The sequence below is a fragment of the Grammomys surdaster genome, unplaced genomic scaffold (assembly GCF_004785775.1).
Source record: "Grammomys surdaster isolate TR1022 unplaced genomic scaffold, NIH_TR_1.0 124511, whole genome shotgun sequence".
Taxonomy (NCBI): Eukaryota; Metazoa; Chordata; class Mammalia; order Rodentia; family Muridae; genus Grammomys; species Grammomys surdaster.
The window spans coordinates 34,961-54,881 of record NW_021619502.1 but is presented as its reverse complement, the minus strand read 5'-3'; the positions used below and the strand labels follow the sequence as shown (position 1 = coordinate 54,881).

The 19,921-nt window shown below is 44.2% G+C and overlaps 1 long non-coding RNA gene across 1 annotated transcript; it reads left to right on the top strand.

Annotated features, from left to right (window-relative positions):
- Positions 1-661: 661 nt before the first annotated feature.
- LOC114636549 lies at positions 662-4,164 on the top strand. The gene is made up of 3 exons (XR_003713639.1): positions 662-719; positions 3,324-3,411; positions 3,966-4,164. It is a non-coding gene; the product is annotated as an uncharacterized LOC114636549 (long non-coding RNA).
- The last annotated feature ends 15,757 nt before the right edge of the window (positions 4,165-19,921 follow it).

Here is a 19,921-nt window from a genome sequence, read left to right as displayed (position 1 = left end):
TACAAGTACAGTGGAACAATAATGCCTTTCTGTACCCTTATGTCCCTTAGAGGTAAAATTAAACAACGTCCTAAGGCCCAGCTCCCAGTGAAACCCGAAAATATATGGGAGATCTCCTTGAAACTGATCTAGCCCTAGGCATGTCTCTTAGGCTCAGCTGTAGGTGAGGGCCAGGAAAACCTACCCTGTAGGTCATAATCCTCTCTCAGCTCCTAGTACTTGATTACTTGCCATGGCCTCTACTGAAACCCTACTAGGTAGGACTTAAGAGGACTTGGCTAAAGGTTAGGCATTTAAAAACACAAGGGAGAAGCTGGGCAGTGGTGGAGCATGCCTTTAATCCCATCACTTGGGAGGCAGAGACAGGCGGATTTCTGAGTTCGAGGCCAGTCTGGTCTACAGAGTGAGTTCCAGGGCAGCCAGGACTACACAGAGAAACCCTGTCTCGAAAACAACAACAACAAAAAAATTCTACCCTGTCAGGCAAAATATGATCACTGATGTAACTGTTAGAGGGATAACCAACCAAAAACCAAAAAAAAAAAAAAAAAAAAAACACAAGGAAGAAATAACTGAGTCCATGCCCATGACTCTGGAAGATTCTACAACCTGTTTCTATATTGGTACCAGGTAGAAACATGTATACCTTTGATCCTCACTTTGTGAATCTGAGGCTTGCCAGTAACAGAAGGAAGACACTGCCCAGGAGACAGGCAGAGGTAACTAGATAAAAGTCCTTCCCTTACTTAGTCCATTGGTATTGTTGTTGTTCAACAGACAGGATAGAGGAGGGGCCAACACTCTGGGAACCTTCAGAAGCTGCCCACCTGCACAGGGAACAAAAAGTAGCAAAGGCAAGTCCAAAGAGGTGCAGCTCTAACAGAGGTGAGATGAGACAGCTTCCCCTTCTACATAGCTAGGATTCTGCACCCAGGGACACCCATGCCCCCAAATCACCTAGAGCCTCTAACCCAGTCCTGGCACCAGTTCTGCCTACACAGGCTCACCTTCACATCCTCTTAAGCCAAGGCCTGGCAAAGTTACTCAGGGGAGTCACTGTAGAAGGCAGAGTTGGGTTAAGCATGGGTCCCTGTCTTCTTGCCTCTACATCATACACAGGGGGCTGAGATACCTGGGGCTGTAGGGGAGATGGTGAGCAGAAGATGTCTGACTGGGGATGGGACAGGCTTCTAAATATACCTGGTCAGAAGCTCCAGGCAGTGAACTGGAAGATATCTGGCCAGGGAGGCAAATGGAAAAGAGATGGGTGCCCCATACTGGCCAGGAGCCAGGCATATGACACCCACAAGTATGCCTACCATCCTTAATGGGTCCTTTAGAAAGAATTAACTATTTTATGTATATAAGCATCTGCCTGTGTATATATGTCTGTGCAACATGTCCATGCCTGCTTCCTACAGAAGCCAGAATGGGGCATTGGATCTCCTGGGTCTGGAGTTACAGAAGGTTGTGAGCCACCATAATATGGATGCTGGGAATGAATCAATTCTGGGTCTTGTGGAAGAGGAGCAAGTGCTCTTAAACACTGAGCCATCTCTCCAGGCTCATGCATACCATTCTGGAAAAGACCCAGCCATACAGGGAATACAGGAGGTCTTGGAGGCTACCAGGAAGAGGCAGGCCAGGTGCACATTTGTGACCACCTCAGCTGACTGCTCAGCCAGGCCACATGGCCTAGAATCTGCAGTGGGGTGGAGATGTGCAACCACAACTGTTGGCCCTGGCTCTGTTGGCCAACAGGCACCAGAAGTCTAGGTTGCAGAAGTCAAGGTCACATGGTCAAATGCCCTCCACAGCCTGTCTTCTCACCCAGTGAGACCAAAAAGGGAAATGGGCTTGTTAACTCCATCTGGAAGCAGGGCCCAGAGACTGCAAGTTCACGCTGAACTCAGGGCAGGGCAAGGCGGGGGGGGGGTGTAGGTGTACTTTTTGGGCCTACTTTATTAGGTTCTCCTATCCACCACCCTTCCAAACCCCCAATACTAGGTAGGAGAGAAAGAAGGTTAGAAGGGAAAGGGGGCATAGACCTCTTCAGACTACTTCCTGCTGATTATGGGTGTCAGGCTCCTTGGGGCAAGCCAATCTCCATAGTTAGGGTATCTCCAACCAGCAATCCATAGCAACAGCCATAGCCATAGCCATAGAAAAAGCAGCAGTAGCAGTAGCAGGGGGAGCAGCAGGCACTACAACCTGCTTGGTGCTCTTGCATTTATACCCTCTCAAGAGTCTTCAGAGTCCCAAACATATACTATATATACTATTTGCAAAAATCATGCCCCTCCTAGAACACAAGACAATCATAGTTAGTAGCTGTGGACAATCTGAAGAAGCCCCCTATCCTATACCTGGGATTAAAACAAAACCACATTCACATAACATAACAGATTTTAAAGAAACCAAAATTCTCACTACAAGGGGGCAGGCACAGCTGACCATTTCTCCTCCTTTAGTCAGCCTGACAGCCCAGTTACTCTGCTCAAAACCCCACCCACCCCCCATAAGGAAAGGGGGACAATGCCTTCAGTAGAGCTCCCTGAAGCAGTGGGCCACATTACTTAAACCCTACCAGAAACTGGCTAGTAGCCTCTTGGGCTTCTAGAGGGCTGGCCCAGGCCAAGGTATCAGGTTAGGAATAGAACAGAGGGGACAAGCAGCAGGTGATTTTGGGAATAGCCCATAGAGGCCACAGACAGCTGGGGGTGGGGATAAAGGCTATAGAAATCAGCGGAGGAACAGATACATGCCCAGGTACATGACTGGCATCTGGGGCCTGAAGTAGAGGAAAGGAGACTCAGCTGGGTGGCAGGAGGGGGATCAACCAGGGTCCAAAGACTGGTAGGTGAAGAAAGAGGACACCAGTTTGAGTCATGAAACCTGTTACAGACTACCAGAGACAGGGCAGTGTAGGCCAGTGTCCTCCATGGTCACCTCCTGGTCCTCCCCAAATAGAGCCAGTATTTGTCCTTTCTCCACAACACCCAGACCAGAGTGGACCCCCAGGCCCAGCTGTCACAGTTCTGCCTAAGGAGCAGAACACTAACCTACAACAAATAGTCCCAGGCAAATTGAATTAAATGCATATAGCAGAAGTTGATCTGTAGCAAAAGCATAACCCTTGATTTGAGACAGCTGGAGAAGCTCCTGAGTTTAAGTGCCAAGAGTGGTTACACTGTTCCCAAATGTCCCTAGTCCTAGCTTTAGGCAGACACACTGGGAGCAGCTTCTGGAGACACTGGTGTATGAGACCCTCCAGAAATGTTCCAGTTTTCTTTACTGGACTTTCCTTCTTTTATCTATCCGAGGAAACACTAGAGCCAAGTACTGAAAGAACCCCAGTTGAATGAAGCCAAGATACAAGTGGTCCTGAGGCAGAACAAGATTCTCTTTCTGGTGAGCCACACCTCTCAAGTGACATGGTTAGGTCTTTATTACTTCACTCCCTTTCACCTCCCCTGACTTCAGAAGACTGTAACAACACCTCTGACAGTAGCCTCTAGTGCAGTAGCCTCCCAGGGAGAGTGGTTCTTTTGTTAATTCTTACACTCACACTCAGGACCACTTGGAGAGGAGGACAGGACACATTGGGTAGGAGATGGGTTCAGTGGCTCTGAGATTCACGGGAGGTGGCACAAGGCAGCTCCAAGACCAATTCTTGGTCGTGCATTGACGCATTGTGACAGAATTCCATGGCTGGGTATGTGTACTGTTTCTCCAACATCCTAGCAAGCATAACTCTTTTTGGGTTCTTCAGGGCCTAATTACCTCTCAGAATGAGTTTCGTGGGGAAAGAGAATTGGCAGACCTGCATGTACAAGGTTGCCTGTGCCTTGGCCCTTGAGAGAGAGACTTCCTCTGTATTTTTGCTCGGGAAGGAATTAACACCTCCCAAAGGGATAAAGAAGACATTGCTAAACGTAACCAACCCTGCCCCGCTTTTACCTCAGAGGCTGAGCTCTGCAATGGAAGTTCTTCACTTTTCTCTGGGGCTGACTAGCTCCACCAATGAGACATCAAGGCCACCACGGAAGACCCGCCCCTCTCTCACGACGGATGCCTTTTCTGCCCAATTAACTGCCCCATTGCTTGTCCATCGCTGCTGTCTTATGTCAGGAGTGTTTTCTTTGTTGGTTTGAGATTTTAGTCGTCGGATGTGGCTTTCTGCACTTCTGAATGTTGGGAACAAACAAAAGAAACTTATTCTAAGTACTACCATTTCGTTTTCAAATTCCATTTAATCATAGGGAGAAACTTAAATTCAAGGTCCCCAGTCCCTAGGAGAGCTAGGGACTTCCTAATAGTTGAACAACTTCTGTTGTAAGGAAACAGTTGTCTGAGTCGAAACATCTCAAGGACAACTTCTCCATCTTGCTGTCAGAACCATACTAAATTCATGTTTTTAGGCCCAGGAACCAACTACTTTCCTGATTGATGAAAACTCCCTTGTTCAACCCCTTATGTCAAAATATTACTGAACAAAGCTACAGACCACCTAGCACCTCCATTCCTCACCCCGCTCTGAATGGTTTCATATTTAAAATATGCTGTACAATGTTCAGCTCCCAAGTCTGGCGTTTGAGTTATGTTGCATTTAAATGGACCCCACAACATGAGGCTTCAGTATATTCCACCCATTTCCCCTCCCCACTTTTAGTGCTCGGATGCTTGCAAGAATGCTGTTTATATCCCCTGCTAAAACAACAAAACAATCCTGGTGGTGGTGCACACCTTTAATCCCAGCACTCAGAAGGGAGAGGCAAGCAGATCTACCAAGGCTACATAGAGAAACTCTGTCTTGAAAAACAAAACAAACGCAAACCCCAAACAACAACTTGCTCAATCCTCCCTAACCACCCCCTCCCTTTCTTAGAAGTCATTTACCTCAGGAAGGTCTCACACCTCACACTTGTGTTCCTTTGCCTCAGCCACTCATGTAGCTATGATTACAAGTACAAACCACAAATTTACTGGAAGTTGCCCAGAGGCATCCAAGAGACCTGTGGCTCCTTCTGGCATTGGTTTCACTCTGAGCTTCTTGGCTGACCTCAGTGTGGCTGTCAGACTCTCTAAGAAGGGCTGGGGATGTAGTCAATGTTTGAGCACTGGCCTAGTATTAACAGTGTCTTGGGTTCCATCCCCAGCAGTTAAAAAAAAACAGCCCTTTAAACTTAAGTGTTGTGCTTGTGCTGGGCCTACAAAGTATCTAAGTGCTTGTATTGGGCCTACTTACCACATGGATCTTTCTCACTACCCCAGCTAGGACATAGGCCTCCTTAGCTGAAGGGTCCTTCCTGTTGACTATAGACAACTATAGTCTTATAGACTCTGCCTCTTCCTGGCAATCCACAGCAATGTATGTAAACTGCTTTCTATTCAGGGTCTTGAATTTAGTAACTGGAAGAGTGTTGCCATTAGTATACCCATGTAGCCTACAACCTTCAACGGTAGTCTTGTTTTTATTCAATTTGATGCTTTCAAGAGACCACTGAGTTGTTGCTTTTGTTAATAATTCTCCCTTTCAGTGCTGTGCAATACTTCACATTTGGGTGAACCACAGTTTGAGCAGTGGTCAGTTAAAGGGCCAGAGTTTTGTTTTCCAATTTTTTTTTTGAGACAAGATATCAAGTATCTAATTCTGTCCTGGAACTCACTATAGAGTTGAATATGATCATGAACATCTGATCCTTCTTCATCCAATTCTGGAGTGCTAGGATTATAGGCATTTGCTTTGCCACCATTCACAATATATGCAGAGCTAAGGATTGAACTCAGGGTTTCAGGTATGTTAGGCAATTACTCTACTAACTAAACTACACCCTTAATCCTTCATTTCAACTTTTAAGCTACCACACAAAAATCCAGGGTTAAACAGTCACCTATATGTTTTGCAGAGTCATATTTCCATTTCTTCCTTAAATTAAAGCGTAAGACAGTGGTTGCTTGTTCATGTGGGAGTGGATGTGTGAGTCTAGTGGAAACTATCAAGCTGCCTTCCAGCATGCATATTTTTAGAGCAAGTCACTGAAAAAATTGCCAGAAAAAGATATTTTAAGCAAGACTGTGTTTTCTCTATCTTTTGTTTTTGCTTGGGATCACCAACATAGTATTCACACAGCATTAAAGCAATTCATTTTTGTTGTGATCCTCCTATACAGCAATAAATCATTGAGGTCCTCCATGTCTAAAGAAACCAACTAGTTCATTCTCCTCTGGTCTTACCATATTTGGTAGGATAACCATATTATAATTTATAATCTCCAGTTGATTTAATTTTCACGATTATTTATTTTATCACAACTTATTTATTTTCTGCAACTAACAACCTTGAAGGAGTATACATCTCTCTGGGATAATTAGCTCTAAGCAGAATTAACAGGGTAAAACTGTATATTTAAAATGGGTGTGGTGTTGCATGCCTGTAATCTTAGTCCATGCTCAATCCAATGTGTTATACATTCTTTTTGTTTTGTTTTGTTTTGTTTTGTTTTGTTTTTGAGACAGGGTTTCTCTGTGTAGCCCTGGCTGTCCTGGAACTCACTCTGTAGACCAGGCTGGCCTCGAACTCAGAAATCCACCTGCCTCTGCCTCCCAAGTGCTGGGATTAAAGGCGTGTGCCACCACTGCCCGGCTGTGTTATACATTCTTAATGCTGCCTCAGCAAGAGGGGAGAAGTTCTCTTGATGTTGTCCAATTTTCTAGTTTTACTGTTTTGTTAAGTACTACCACAGTTGTTTTGGTTTTGTATTCTCCTCCACACTGAGCATGACTTCCTCTTTAATCAATCTGATTATTTGTGCTTCTGGATCTGGGAATTGCTGCACCCTGAGGAAAGTTGTTGTACACTATGGCTATTCATCCTGGTGTGTAACATTGCTAGTATCTACCCTTGTTCTGTCTTTTCTGCTATTTTTGACTCCTGAGAAGTTATACAGTATTATGTAAACATTTGCTAAATCATTGCTATGTTGACTGAGTTGTGTATCTTATCATGGTGCTATCCTCACATTACAGCACTATTCTATAATGTCTTTCCTTTTTAACAGTTATTTTGTATATGACTGTGGACATATGTGCCACAATGTGCATTGTAGCTTCAGACATACCAGAAGAGGGCATCTGATTCCATTAGAGATGGTTGTGAGCCACCATGTGGTTGCTGGGAATTGAATTCAAGACCTCTGGAAGAGCAGTCAGTGCCCTTAACTGCTGAGACATCTCTCCAGCCCGGTTCTCTTCTTTTACAACCTGGATCCTGGGCATGCAACTCTGGTTGTCAGGATTGGAAACAAGATCCTCTACATTTTCTTCTATTATTTTTTGAGTTATGATTCTGCTTTTCACCTTTTGTTTGTTTGTCTGTATATGAGACAGGTCTCACAATGTAGCCCAGGCTAGGTTCAAACTCTCAATCCTTGTGTCTCCACAGTGCTGGAATTGAGTATTAACACTATCCTACCAGTACTGTTTTAGGAGTTTTGGTGTGTGTTTTTTGTTGTTTTTTGTTTTTGTATTTTGAGGCAGAGATTCATGTAGCTCTAGTTAGCTTGAAAATAGCTATGTAGCTGATGCTGACCTTGAATATCTGAAGGGAGTGCTTTCCAAACACTTGCAGACCACCCATCTCTTTCTTCCCCAGTCTCAAGAAAGCCCTTGGTTCTAAATAGCTGAGCCACAAAGTAATCTGTATCTTGCATAATTTCCTGAAACAATGACTTAGAGGAAAGCCACTGGTGAATTCTTTCTGTAACTAATATAATAATGAGATTATAATAATAATATTTTATCACATCATATAATCATATGTATTAGCATATAATCAATGCAGTTATATGGTCAATGGATTTCAACAGCTGGTGTAAATGACAATGGCTAATATAGTTCTCACTTCTTATTTTCCACAAACCAGTTCCTTCTATCCCATTTATTACATTTTATTCCTCCTAAATTGCTAAAGAGTTGGGATTGGAAATATGGCTCAGTGGTTAAGAGTACCAGCTGCTCTTCCTAGAGGTTCTGAGTTCAATTCTCCAGCAGCCACATAGTGGCTTACAGCCATCTATAATAAGTTCCGATGCCCTCTTCTGGCTTGCAGGTGTACATGCAGATAAAGCACTCACATAAATAAATCTTTAAAAGGGGAGAGGGATAAAGAGTTCGGAATGAAATCTAGAGCATTGGCTTTTGATTCTTTGTTTTATTAGCTGTGCCTTTCTCTATTGTAGCAGCCACATTTACACTAAATTTCCACTTATTCACAGGTATGCTCTCCACCCTCCTTTCAGAGAACACTTGCTTTGGGGTGCATTGGGTATCTTCTCACACTCAGAACACATATCTTACCAGATGACCTTTTAGATGAGAATTTTCTTTTTCGAGTGATATTCCCCATCAGCTTGTCTAGGGTCATGAGATACCCATATCTCTTGTCTCTTTGACTGTGACAGTGAGACAAAGGATGTGCTAGCAGTGTTGCTTTCATTCAGGTGGGAAGAGTGGACTCTTTCACTTCCCATCAATGGATTGTGCAAAGGTCTAAAAGCAAGTCTTGCAGTGACCTGCCTTAGAGCACAGAGCACCAGCAGTTATAGCTTCATGCCTCTGGGAGTTTTTTTCTCAGGATGAGATACCACCAAGCTCCTTGTTCCAGTTTTAGTGGCTGTGGGTGGGGCTGCTGATAATGTTCAGGTTGATAATCATAGATTTCAGATGATGAGAGTGACAGTAAGACTCCACTTACAACTTGTGGTAGTTTGAATGAAAATGGTACCCATAGGCACGCAAGGAAAGGCACTATTCGGAGCTGTGGCCTTGCTAATGTAGGTGTGGCCTTGTTGGATGAAGTGTATCACTGAGGGTGATCTTTGAGGTTTCAAATACTCAATCCAGCCCCAGTGTCGTTCTCTCTTCCTGCTAATCTGGATATAGAACTCTCAGCTCCTTCTCCAGCACCATGTCTGCATGCATGTACATTGTGCTTCCTGCTATGGTGATAATAGACTAAACCTCTGAACTTGTAAGCCAGTCCCAACAAAATGTTTTTTGTTGTTGTTGGTGGTGCTGGTGGTGGCATTTTTGTTTTTTGTTTTTAAATAAGAGTTGCTGTGCTCATGGTATTTCTTTAAAGCAATAGAAACCATAACTAAGACATGCTTCTTGTTGAAAAAGACATTTATTGGAAAGATTCAAAGATGACTCTTAGAAGTGGAAAGGAGAGGAGCCAGGCTTTCCTAAGAGCAGAGCCAGGAGATGTGAGAAGAGGATAGTCTCCTTCCTTTACCATCTAGGTCTACACAATTCCTGTTACATGTGTAGAATTCAGGGGCCCCCATGAGTCCCTGTAAGCATACAAACAAATTAGCTAGAGATACATTCTGTCTTCTGAGCAAGAGTCCAGGTAGAGGCAAAGACAAGCATGTCTTAGGACATGTGGAGTTAGAGAGATGGCTCAGTGGTAAAGAGTACTAGCTGCTCTTGTAGCAGACCTGGGTCCAATTTCTAGTACTCACATAGTGGCTCATACTGTAATTTTATTCCCAGGGGATTCAATCTCTCTGGCCTCCACTGGCATCAGGCACACATATGCCATACACACATGCAAAACACCCATACACATAAAATTAAATGGCTTAAAAAAGATCTTGGCCCCCTCATTCCCAAAGAAGGTATACTTATACAGTGCATCCTCTTTCATCTACAGCAGTGGAAAGAGAATGTTGCTCCTGCAAAACTCTAGCTCTACCCCTGTTTTCTTTCTTTCTTTCTTTCTTTCTTTCTTTCTTTCTTTCTTTCTTTCTTTCTTTCTTTCTTTCTTTTTGTTTTTTGTTTTTTGTTTTTTCGAGACAGGGTTTCTCTGTGTAGCCCTGGCTGTCCTGGAACTCACTCTGTAGACCAGGCTAGCCTCGAACTCTCAAACTCAGAAATCCGCCTGCCTCTGCCTACCAAGTGCTGGGATTAAAGGCATGCGCCACCACCTCCCGGCTCTACCCCTGTTTTCATGTGACCCAGATATGCATGGAAATGATACACCTCAGAGTCTTATAACTTAATTGGGGGTCCCACAGAGAACAGATGCTGGGTGTCTGAGAAGGACTACCCTCAATCCTTGTGTGGTCAGTGTTGACTCATATGACTAAAAACCTCTAGGCTCAGCTAGCTGGACCCATCCTGAGACAACCAGAACTTGCAACACATAGCCAAAAATTCTGTTTAAATCTTTCATATTTATATTCACATTCTTCTCCTTCTCTGTGTATATTGACCTTAAATTCCAACGTCTGCTGATAAGGGAAGATACACTTTAGGCCAGGTCCTTTTGGCTATCAAGACACAGGAAGTTTTTGTTATTTATTTTTTAAAATTTGTTTTAAATTATGTATATATGTGTCGGTATATGTATGCCTGAGTTTAGGTGCCCGGCAAGGCCATAAAAGTGTATTGAATTTCCTGCAGCTGGAGTTATGAGAGGTTGTGAACTGACTGATGTGGATGCTGAGAACCAAATTCAGACTCTCTGGAAAAGCAGCAAGTGCTCTTATTTTCTTTTTAATTATGTGTTTGTGTGTGATTTTGTACATGTGAATGAAGTGTTCTCAGAGAGCAAAGTGGGAATGTGAGTCTTGCTATGTAGCTCTAGCTGGCTTGGTATTTTCTATGTAGCCCAGACTGGCCTCTAACTCATACTAATTCTCCTGATTCAGCTTCTCAAGTGCTGGGATTAGAAGTGTACACCATCATACTTGAGCCTTGATGGTCTTCAGGGCAAAAGCTTTTGATCTTTCAGCATATTACTGAGTAGGACCAAGCTCAAAAATGGAGGATAAAAATGGAGGATGGGCATAAGTTTGGCCTCAGCACAGGGATCGAGTGGGTCAATTTTTGCATTGAGATAGATACATATACACATACACATACACATATATATATCAATAGGTGAAGACGCCCCTCTGAACCCCCAGGAGCTGAGCTCACCTTCCCATAGCTTATGTAGAAGGCTGAGAAATCCTAGAAAGACAGAAGTTACCCTACAACTAGTCATGTCGTACTGCTGGACCCTGGCAGAGCACAGGACTCCCAGGGCTGAAGCTGAAGGTGGGCCAATAGGCTCACATTGAAAGCAGCAGAGATTGCCACTGTCTCTAAGAATTACGAGGTAGCTGTAAAAAAAAAAAAGAGGTAGCTGTAGTAACAATTTTGAAATTTTTGTTTTTTTAAAAAACACAGAAATAATGTAAGAATATATTTTCATTTAATCTCAGGTGTGGGAATATAGGGCTGCTTCGAAGCAGCTGACTATGATTTGTCTCATGCTCTAGCAGACGCATAGTTTTTGCCAGCTACAGATCATTTCTGTGTTTGTGTGATGTTTGGAACTCTGGGAAATTTTCAGAGGGTATGTAAATGCTCAAGCCCTGGGTGTGTTGGTGAGTTGTTGGTTGCTGTTGGTTGTTGTTGGTTTCAGTTTGTTAAATAGTCATGCTCCAAGAAGAATACCCACAAAATAGTAGAAGTCCAATTACAGGCAGCTCAAAGAGCAAGATTGGAGCTGTCATAATTCTCAGAGACCTAGTAATATGATCAGCAGTAATGAATAAATATTTGACATGTGCTAGGCTGTTCCAAGTACTTCACTAGGACCCAATCTGTTCTTCCTTCAGCAGCCTCCACTCCACATTGTTAGTGCTAATGTTATCCCCTTTTCCCTGGGGAAGACATAAAGGAAACAATATGCAGAAGGGTTAAATGGCTTGTTCAAATTGCAAGCTGGCACATACCAGAGGCAGAGTGTGACTCAAAGAATCTGGCCTCTAGGGCTGGATCCTTGCCTCCCCTTTCTCTCTCTGAGGTTCCTATATGAGTAGGCTTGGTTTGCAAGGAGTCACTAAGGAGTTTGGCCATCAGATGAAAAATAGAGGAGGGTAAAAAGAGAAACACCCTTTTCTTCTTGTTTCATCAGGATAAACTTTACAAATCAAAATGGACATCTTTGAATTCCCATGAACACAGAGAGCAGTTCTCATTGATGTTTTCAGATTCTTAGGCAAAGCCACACCAATTCCTCAAAATATTCAATGGTTTCTGAGGCATAGAAAAATAAAAATTTAGGGGCTGGGCATCTAACTCAGTGTTAGATTGCTTGCCTAGCATATCCAATGTCCTGGGGTCCATCCCAGTACTAAAAAAAAATAAAAAAAATAAAAATCCAAGCATGTTATCCCAGTACTTGGCAGAGGCAAGGAAATTGTTGGAAATTATAGGCCATCTTCATCTACATAGTAAGTTCCAGATCAGCCAAGGACATATAGCAAGACCCTGTCTCAAAGAGAAAATCTATGCAGCTTAAGCTGACCTTAAACTTATAATTGTCTGGTCTGATCTCAGCCTTATGATTGCTAGGATTACTACCACAGTTCTGTACCTAGGTTCTGGATTCGAGTTATTCTTTAGCTAGTTGCTTGTCTTTTTCAACTAGATTGAGACTCACATTTGGTAGTACTCCATTGTGTAAATGTACCACATTTTTTGAATCCATTCCTCAGTTGAAGGACATCTGGGTTCTTTCCAGCTCCTGGCTATTATAAATAAGGCTGCTATGAACATAGTAGAGCATGTGTCCTTGTTATATGTTAGAGCATCTTCTGGATATATGCCCAGGAGTGGTATAGCTGGGTCCTCAGGTAATGCTATGTCCAATTTTCTGAGGAACCACCAGACTGATTTCCAGAGTGGTTGCACCATCTTGCAATCCCGTCAGCAATGGAGGAGTGTTCCTCTTTCTCCATACCCTTGCCAGCATCTACTATCACCTGAGTTTTTAATCTTAGCCATTCTGATTGGTGTGAGATGGAATCTCAGGGTTGTTATGATTTGCATTTCCCTGATGACTAAGGATGCTGAACGTTTCTTTAGGTGCTTCTCGGCCATTCGAGTTTCCTTAGTTAAGAATTCTTTGTTTAGCTCTGTTCCCCATTTTTAATGGAGTTATTTGGTTGTCTGGAGTCTAATTTCTTGAGTTCTTTGTATATATTGGATATTAGCCCTCTATAGGATGTAGGATTGGTAAAGATCCTTTCCCAGTCTGTAGGTTGCCGTTTTGTCCTATTGACAGTGTCCTTTGCCTTATAGAAGCTTTTCAGTTTCAAGAGGACCCGTTTGTCAATTGTTGATCTTAAAGCCCGAGTCATTGGTATTCTGTTCAGGAACTTTTCCCCTGTGCCCATGTTTTCAAGGCTCTTTCCCACTTTCTCCTCTTTTAGATTCAGTGTATCTGTGGGAAAATGGACCATGAAAGGTAGCCTGGTACCTAGTTGAGCTAAGGCTAGAAGCCCTGGAGACCCCGAAGGGACGGTAGGAGCTTTGCCTGCTCCCAGGCACTAGGCCCCTGTCACTAGCCACAGCCCCCCATAGATTTGTGGCCATCAGTAACATAAGGGTAACACCCCAAGCCCTTCACATGTAGATGAGGAAGAGGACCTGTGTAGGCTCAAGACAGATCTACATTCTAATGAGGTACCTAGAGGCCTGGAGTGCTTAGCCAATAAGCTTTCCTTTCCAGACATTCCTCCTGGCAAAAGGCATTTAAATCTCAGGCCCTCCTTGAGAAGTAGGGTATGGTTTTACACATCCGCTTTCCACCATGGCAACAAATGATTTGGAACCACAGATTTTCTCTTTTCTTCGGGATCTGCCTTGGGGCACCATGGAGAAGTCCTTTGCCAACAGAGCTGCTGTCTAATCTCCCAAAGAAGGCCTCTCTGCATCCCTAGCCACAACCACCACCAGGCCCAAGCCGCAGCTTGCCACCCCTCGGATAAGGACAACCACAGTGGGACCAGCTGGAGCTCCCTCCCCCCACCCCGCCACCCTCCCTGCCTCCAGCCCCAGGCTAGAATCAGCCTGCAGGCTCAGATTCCATTCAGCTCTTCCTTGACTTCCAGCAGCACCTGGGTGGTCAAAGAGCCTGGGAACTCCAGGGTCTCAGCCTCACAGGCCCAGTGATGCCCAAACCACCCTCGGCTGTCCTCTGGCTGTCCTCTGGCTGTCCTCAGACTGCACTTCCTTACCCCTGGAGTGGTGTCCCGGTGTTTTGCTTCACCCCACTCCCACCCCCACTGCCAGTGTTGTGGGGTAAGTGCAATCAAACTTCCTGTCACCTCTCTGAGCTGCCATGTCCTGTGGCAGAGCAAATACAGAACTCACAACTCTACATGTATGTATCTGGTTTTATATGGAGGTCCTTTATCCACTTAGACTTGAGCTTTGTACAAGGAGATAAGAATGGATCAATTTGAATTCTTCTACATGCTGACCTCCAGTTGAACCAGCACCATTTGTTGAAAATGCTGTCCTTTTTCCACTGGATGGTTTTACCTCCTTTGTCAAAGATCAAGTGACCATAGGTATGGGGGTTCATTTCTGGGTCTTCTATTCTATTCCATTGATCTTCCTGACTGTCTCTGTACCAATACCATGCAGTTGTTTTTTTTTTTATCACTATTGTTAGTATTCTGTCTAAACTCCACCTCCAGTTACCTGGCAACAGCCAGGTAGGCCTGCTCACTATAAAAGGGGCTGCTTGCCTCCTCCTCTCTCTCTTGCTCTCTTGCCTCTAGCTTCTCTCTGTCCCCTCACCCTTCCCCCTTCCATTACCCCTCTCTCCACATAGTCATGGCTGGCATCCACTTCTCTCCTCTCTCTCTCTTTCTCTACCATCTTCTCCCGTTTCTCTCCCCATCTTTGCCCTCTGCCCTGAATAAACCCCCTCCCCTTTGGAATCATTTGGTCTGGTGTTGTCTGTTCCGAGCTGCGCGCCGAAGTCTAACATTGGTGCTGAAAGCGGGTCTACGAAGACTTCAGGAACCTCGAGACCCATGTGGCTGCCATGTGGCCTGCCACAACCCCACCACTGCTGCTGCCACCACTACTCCGAGCAGATTTCATCTGCTCCTATCTGCCATGACCGACCGTGTGAATTTCCACCGCTGCTGCAGACCAACTCCATCCACCACTGAGAGGCTTGTAAAACTTCCACCACATGAGCTGTGCCACTGCGGCCCCCACGTGGTGCTCTGCCACGTGGGCTAGGCAGCCAGACAGGTCTACACAGACCTCACGGTTCCACCTTTCCTGATACTAGACTGCACAAGCCTGCAAACACACGGGCGTATTAATTGGTAAGGAGTTTCCGATGGGTGAGAGAAGCCCTAGATGCCCAGTTAGGGTCTGGCCAGCCTTCCCTGGGCTAAGGGGTTGGCTTTACATTGCCCCAGTCCATATGACTGGCCTCTAGCTGAACTACGACCGAGGACTTTGGCCATTGGACGATTCCCCTCTTGGAAATAGCTCCCAGCACCCCCCACCCCAACTCTTGCAGAGGCTGGAAATCTTGGTACCAGGTGGGCTATTTTCTGGTGGATTAGCTCCACAGAGGCCCCTAGATATTCTCGTGACGACCTGATTATCTAGCCTGAGCCTGATTTTTCATTGCCAGCTTTTCTTTCGGGATGCCGACTGATAGCTATAGGTAATAGCCACGTCATCCAATGGGTACCACATTATCTTCAACTGTACCCACAGACACCCCACTGGGTTGTCTACTGAAAAACCTCAAATCTCTAAAATTAACGCCTGATTTGAGGCCTTCCAAATTGATACACCTCTGCAATAAGGTCTGGATTCAATACCCTCTAGATAATGGACTAAAGTAGCCACGTAATGGCATGCTAGATCCAATCATTTTAAGGAGTCTTAACACATACTGCCAGCAGTCTGGTAAATGGAAACAAATCCCCTATGCTCAATCATTTATCTACCTTCCTTATACTCCTTCCATGTCTTCTGCCTGTTCCCCACCCCAGGTTCTCTTAGCCATGAAACCTCCTCAACCCCACACCTCTTTCTAATTTTTCTTAATTAAACCAAAATGGGGGAATTGCTGAGACTCTAGCAGACGTCTGCAGGTTTATATCAGACCAGCTAGACTTGCTTCTCCATGTGCACAATCACCTGCACAAAGGGCTTGGCTACCTGAGCATGCAAGGGAGGCATTCCCTCTCTGCCTGGGACCTGTAAAGTGAGTGCTAGCAGTGCCTTCCACTACAAAAACAACTAACATGAACGCTGTGATATGGGACACGCTTGCTTTTCCTTGCCCACTGCAAACTCTAGCCACCAGAGACACTGGGCAGCAACTTCTGGCACAAGCAAGAAGTCCTGCCCTGCTGCCGCTCCCACCCAACCCCCCATCAGCCATATGATCCAGCTTTCTTATTCTGGTCCTAGCCAAATGTTTCTTTGCTAATACAAAAATGTGCTTTTCTCTACTACACAACCCGCCAAAGTTACTTAAGACAGGATAAGACAGGCTCTGTCTTGATAGATTTTTACTACTGCTATTAAATTCTATTCAGTTACAACCAATCCTTAAGGCTCTCAATCTTGTCAGAAGTCTGCTGATAGTATTTTTTAAGTTTATGGCCGACAGAATTCCCAAAGCCTCTAACAGTTGACCCAAGATGGTTTCAGAAGACTTGGATACCGGACACCTAGAAGATACAGCCTGGATTGAATGTGATGATATAGTGGGCTAGACTGGATGCTCTTCTGAGTCAAATAACTTAGCTAAGTCAAATCAAGGTAAGTCATTTCTCAAGTCACGAGTATCCATTCCACAGAAAAAAGCCCTGCATCTTCTGTGCTTGGAAGCCAAACTGACTTCACCCGAGAGACTATGGAGACCATGGGAACTGTTGGCTAGTGGACTCTGACATTTTTAAAAATAATATATACCTGGTAGATTATTGTTTACTCTTTCTCAGACTTCTGACTACATTGACAGCTAAGCTTTCACAGACATTATCTGTTACTTCATTACCTAAACTCAGTTGCCATCAATTAAATGCTTTATATTTCCTTTTCTTGCTATGCCACTGTCCTAATATTATCTGAGTTCCTATAAACTTGCCTAACTGATAAAACATTCCACTATACGATCCAGCAAAGGTTCATCTTAAAGACTGCTCGTGTTGTTAACTCATGCTGTTATCTCTTTTGTAAACTTATAAGCTACAGGAAACCCACTCAGATCTACCTCTCATGGACCAAATAGACGCCATCTAGATCTTGTCAAGTCCAGGCACACCCAAAACAGCTCCAGAGAAGCAACCTCCAGATGCTCCATCTCCTGTCACACACACAGCTGCTTCTACTGGACCTGTTCCTTCTGACCTATCCTCAGATGGCTCGCTCCATAGACCCTGGACAGCAGGAAACAGTCAGCTCTCCTAAGACCGGACAAATATCCTCCATACCCATTCTTCCAGGTTCCCCCTAAAGACACGTCGCGCCCAATGCCAGCAGGAAGTAGCCAGATAACACAATGACCCTATTCCTGCTTCACTGTCACCTCTTTCTAATTTTTTCTTTTTTAATTAAACAAAAATGGGGGAATGTTAGTATTCTGTCTAAACACCACCTCCACAGTTATCTGGCAACACCCAGGTATGCTCCTCCCCACAGTTACCTGGCAACCGCCAAGTAGGCATGCCCGCTATAAAAGAGGCTGCTTGCTTCCTCTCTCTCTTACTCTCTTACTGTCTTGCCTCTAGCTTCTCCTCGCTCTTCCTCCCTTCCCTTCCCCCTCTCTCCACGTGATCATGGCCGGCCTCCACTTCTCTCCTCTCTCCTCTTTCTCCATCATCTTCTCCCGTTTCTCTCCCTACCTTTGCCCTCTGCCCTGAATAAATCCCCTCCCCTTTGGAACCATTTGGTCTGGTGTTGTCTGTTCTAAGCTGTGCGCTAAAGTCTAACAACTATCGTTCTGTAGTACAGCTTGAGGTATTCTCCTAGAAGTTATTTTATTGTTGAGGTTTTTTTTCCCTATCCTGGCTTTTTTGTTATTCCAAATTAATTTAAAAATTGCTTTTTTTTATCTCTATGAATAATTAAGTTGGAATTTTGATGGGGATTGCATTGAATCTGTAGATTGCTTTCAGCAAGATGGCCATTTTTACTATATTAATTCTACCGATCCATGAGCATGGGAGATCTTTCCATCTCCTGAAGTCTTCTGAAGAGACCACCTCCTATAAATAGACATGGTCCTCAGTGGCGGCGTGGGGCCACCCACACATCACAATTTTTTTTTTCTTGAGACAAGGTTTCTCTGTGTAGTCCTGGCTGTCCTGGAACTCACTCTGTAGACCAGGTTGGCCTTGAACTCAGAAATCTGCCTGCCTCTGCCTCCCAAGTGCTGGGATTAAAGGCATGCACCACCACTGCCTTGCTCCATCTCAAAATTTTTAACACAGAACTGTCCCTGTCTAAAGGAAATGCAGGAACAAAAATGGAACAGAGGCTGAAGGAAAGGCCGTCCAGAGACTGCCTTATTGTGCGATCCATTCCCAAACTCTGACACTATTGCTGATGCCAAGATGTGCTTATAGACAGGAGCCTGGTATGGCTGTCCTCTGAGAGGCTCTACCAGCACCTGACTAAGACAGATGCGATACTCACAGACAACCATCAGACTGAGCCTGGCAAACTCAATGGAAGAGTTAGGGGAAGGACTGAAGAAGCTGAAGAGGATGGTTAACCCCATAGGACAAACAATAGTATCAAAAACATTACACTTGAGACTTGAGAGGTGGTTCAGTATGTAGTGCTTGCCTTATGGTAGCAAGGATTTGAGTTTGATTCCCCAGAACTCATGCAAAACAAATCAGACTAGCTTATTCCCCTTTGATAATCCCAGCACCGGGAAGACAGAGACAGGTGGATCCCTGGAGTTTACTGGCTAGCCAACCTAGCTTAATTGGTGAGCTCCAGGCCAAAAATGGTAGATGGTGTGCATCAAGAGGAATACTACCAACGTTTGTCCTCTAGCTTACATGTTCATGTACATATATACAAAAAGCACTATGTTTTTTGAAAGCCAGACACAAAAAGCATATATATTGATTCAATTTTTATAAAATATCCTCTCAAAAAGTGTAATCCAGACAAAAACAAATCAGTGATTGCTACAAGCTGGGAGGGGAAATGGGTATAGAGTTTGGGAAATATCAGTATTCTAAAATTAACTCTGAGTACATAAAACCTTCTGAACTGTATGCTTTAAAAGGAGTAAATTGTATGAGAAAGTGATTACCCTAAGATGGGGAAATGAGGTAAAAATGTTTTGAGACAGTAGTATAGGTTGGCCTCCAAGTCACTATATTGCTGAAATGACCTCAAACTTATTATCCTCCTAAGTGCTAGGATTTTAAGTGTCACAGTACCCAGCAAAATTTATTTTCCAAAACTACTGTGATGATCAGTAAATAATCTCAAATTTTTTCCTTCCCCCTAAGACAAGGTTTCTATGTGTAATCTAGCTGTCCAGGAACTCTTTTTAGACAAGGCTGGCCTTGAATTTACAGAGACCCATGAGCATTTGCCTCCTAAGTGCTGGGATTTAGTCACGAGCCACCACTGTCCTGCATTTTTTTTTCTTTTAAGATAGAGTCTTACTACTTAGCCTTGGCTGGCCTGTGCCTCACTATGTAGACGAGTGTCCTGAAACTCAAGACTTCATGCCTTTGCCTCCTAAGTGCTTGGCTTAAAGGCATGTGTCATCACACCCAGTCATTTAAAGATTTTACTTAAGATATGTATGGTATGTTTGTGAATGTATGCCACATGTGTGTGGCAGAGACCAGAAGTGTCAGATTTCTCAGAACTTGGGTTATAGTCAGTTGTGAAACACCTGATGTAGGTGTTAGGAACCAAACCTGGAAGCAAAGTAACTACTGAGCCATCACTGCAGCCCACTTTTTCAGTCTTTATGATTTTCCTTTTACAGAGCAGGACACCCAATCAGTGGAGTAGGGGTTGGACTAGAATGAGCAGGCTCTAATGATACCTACTC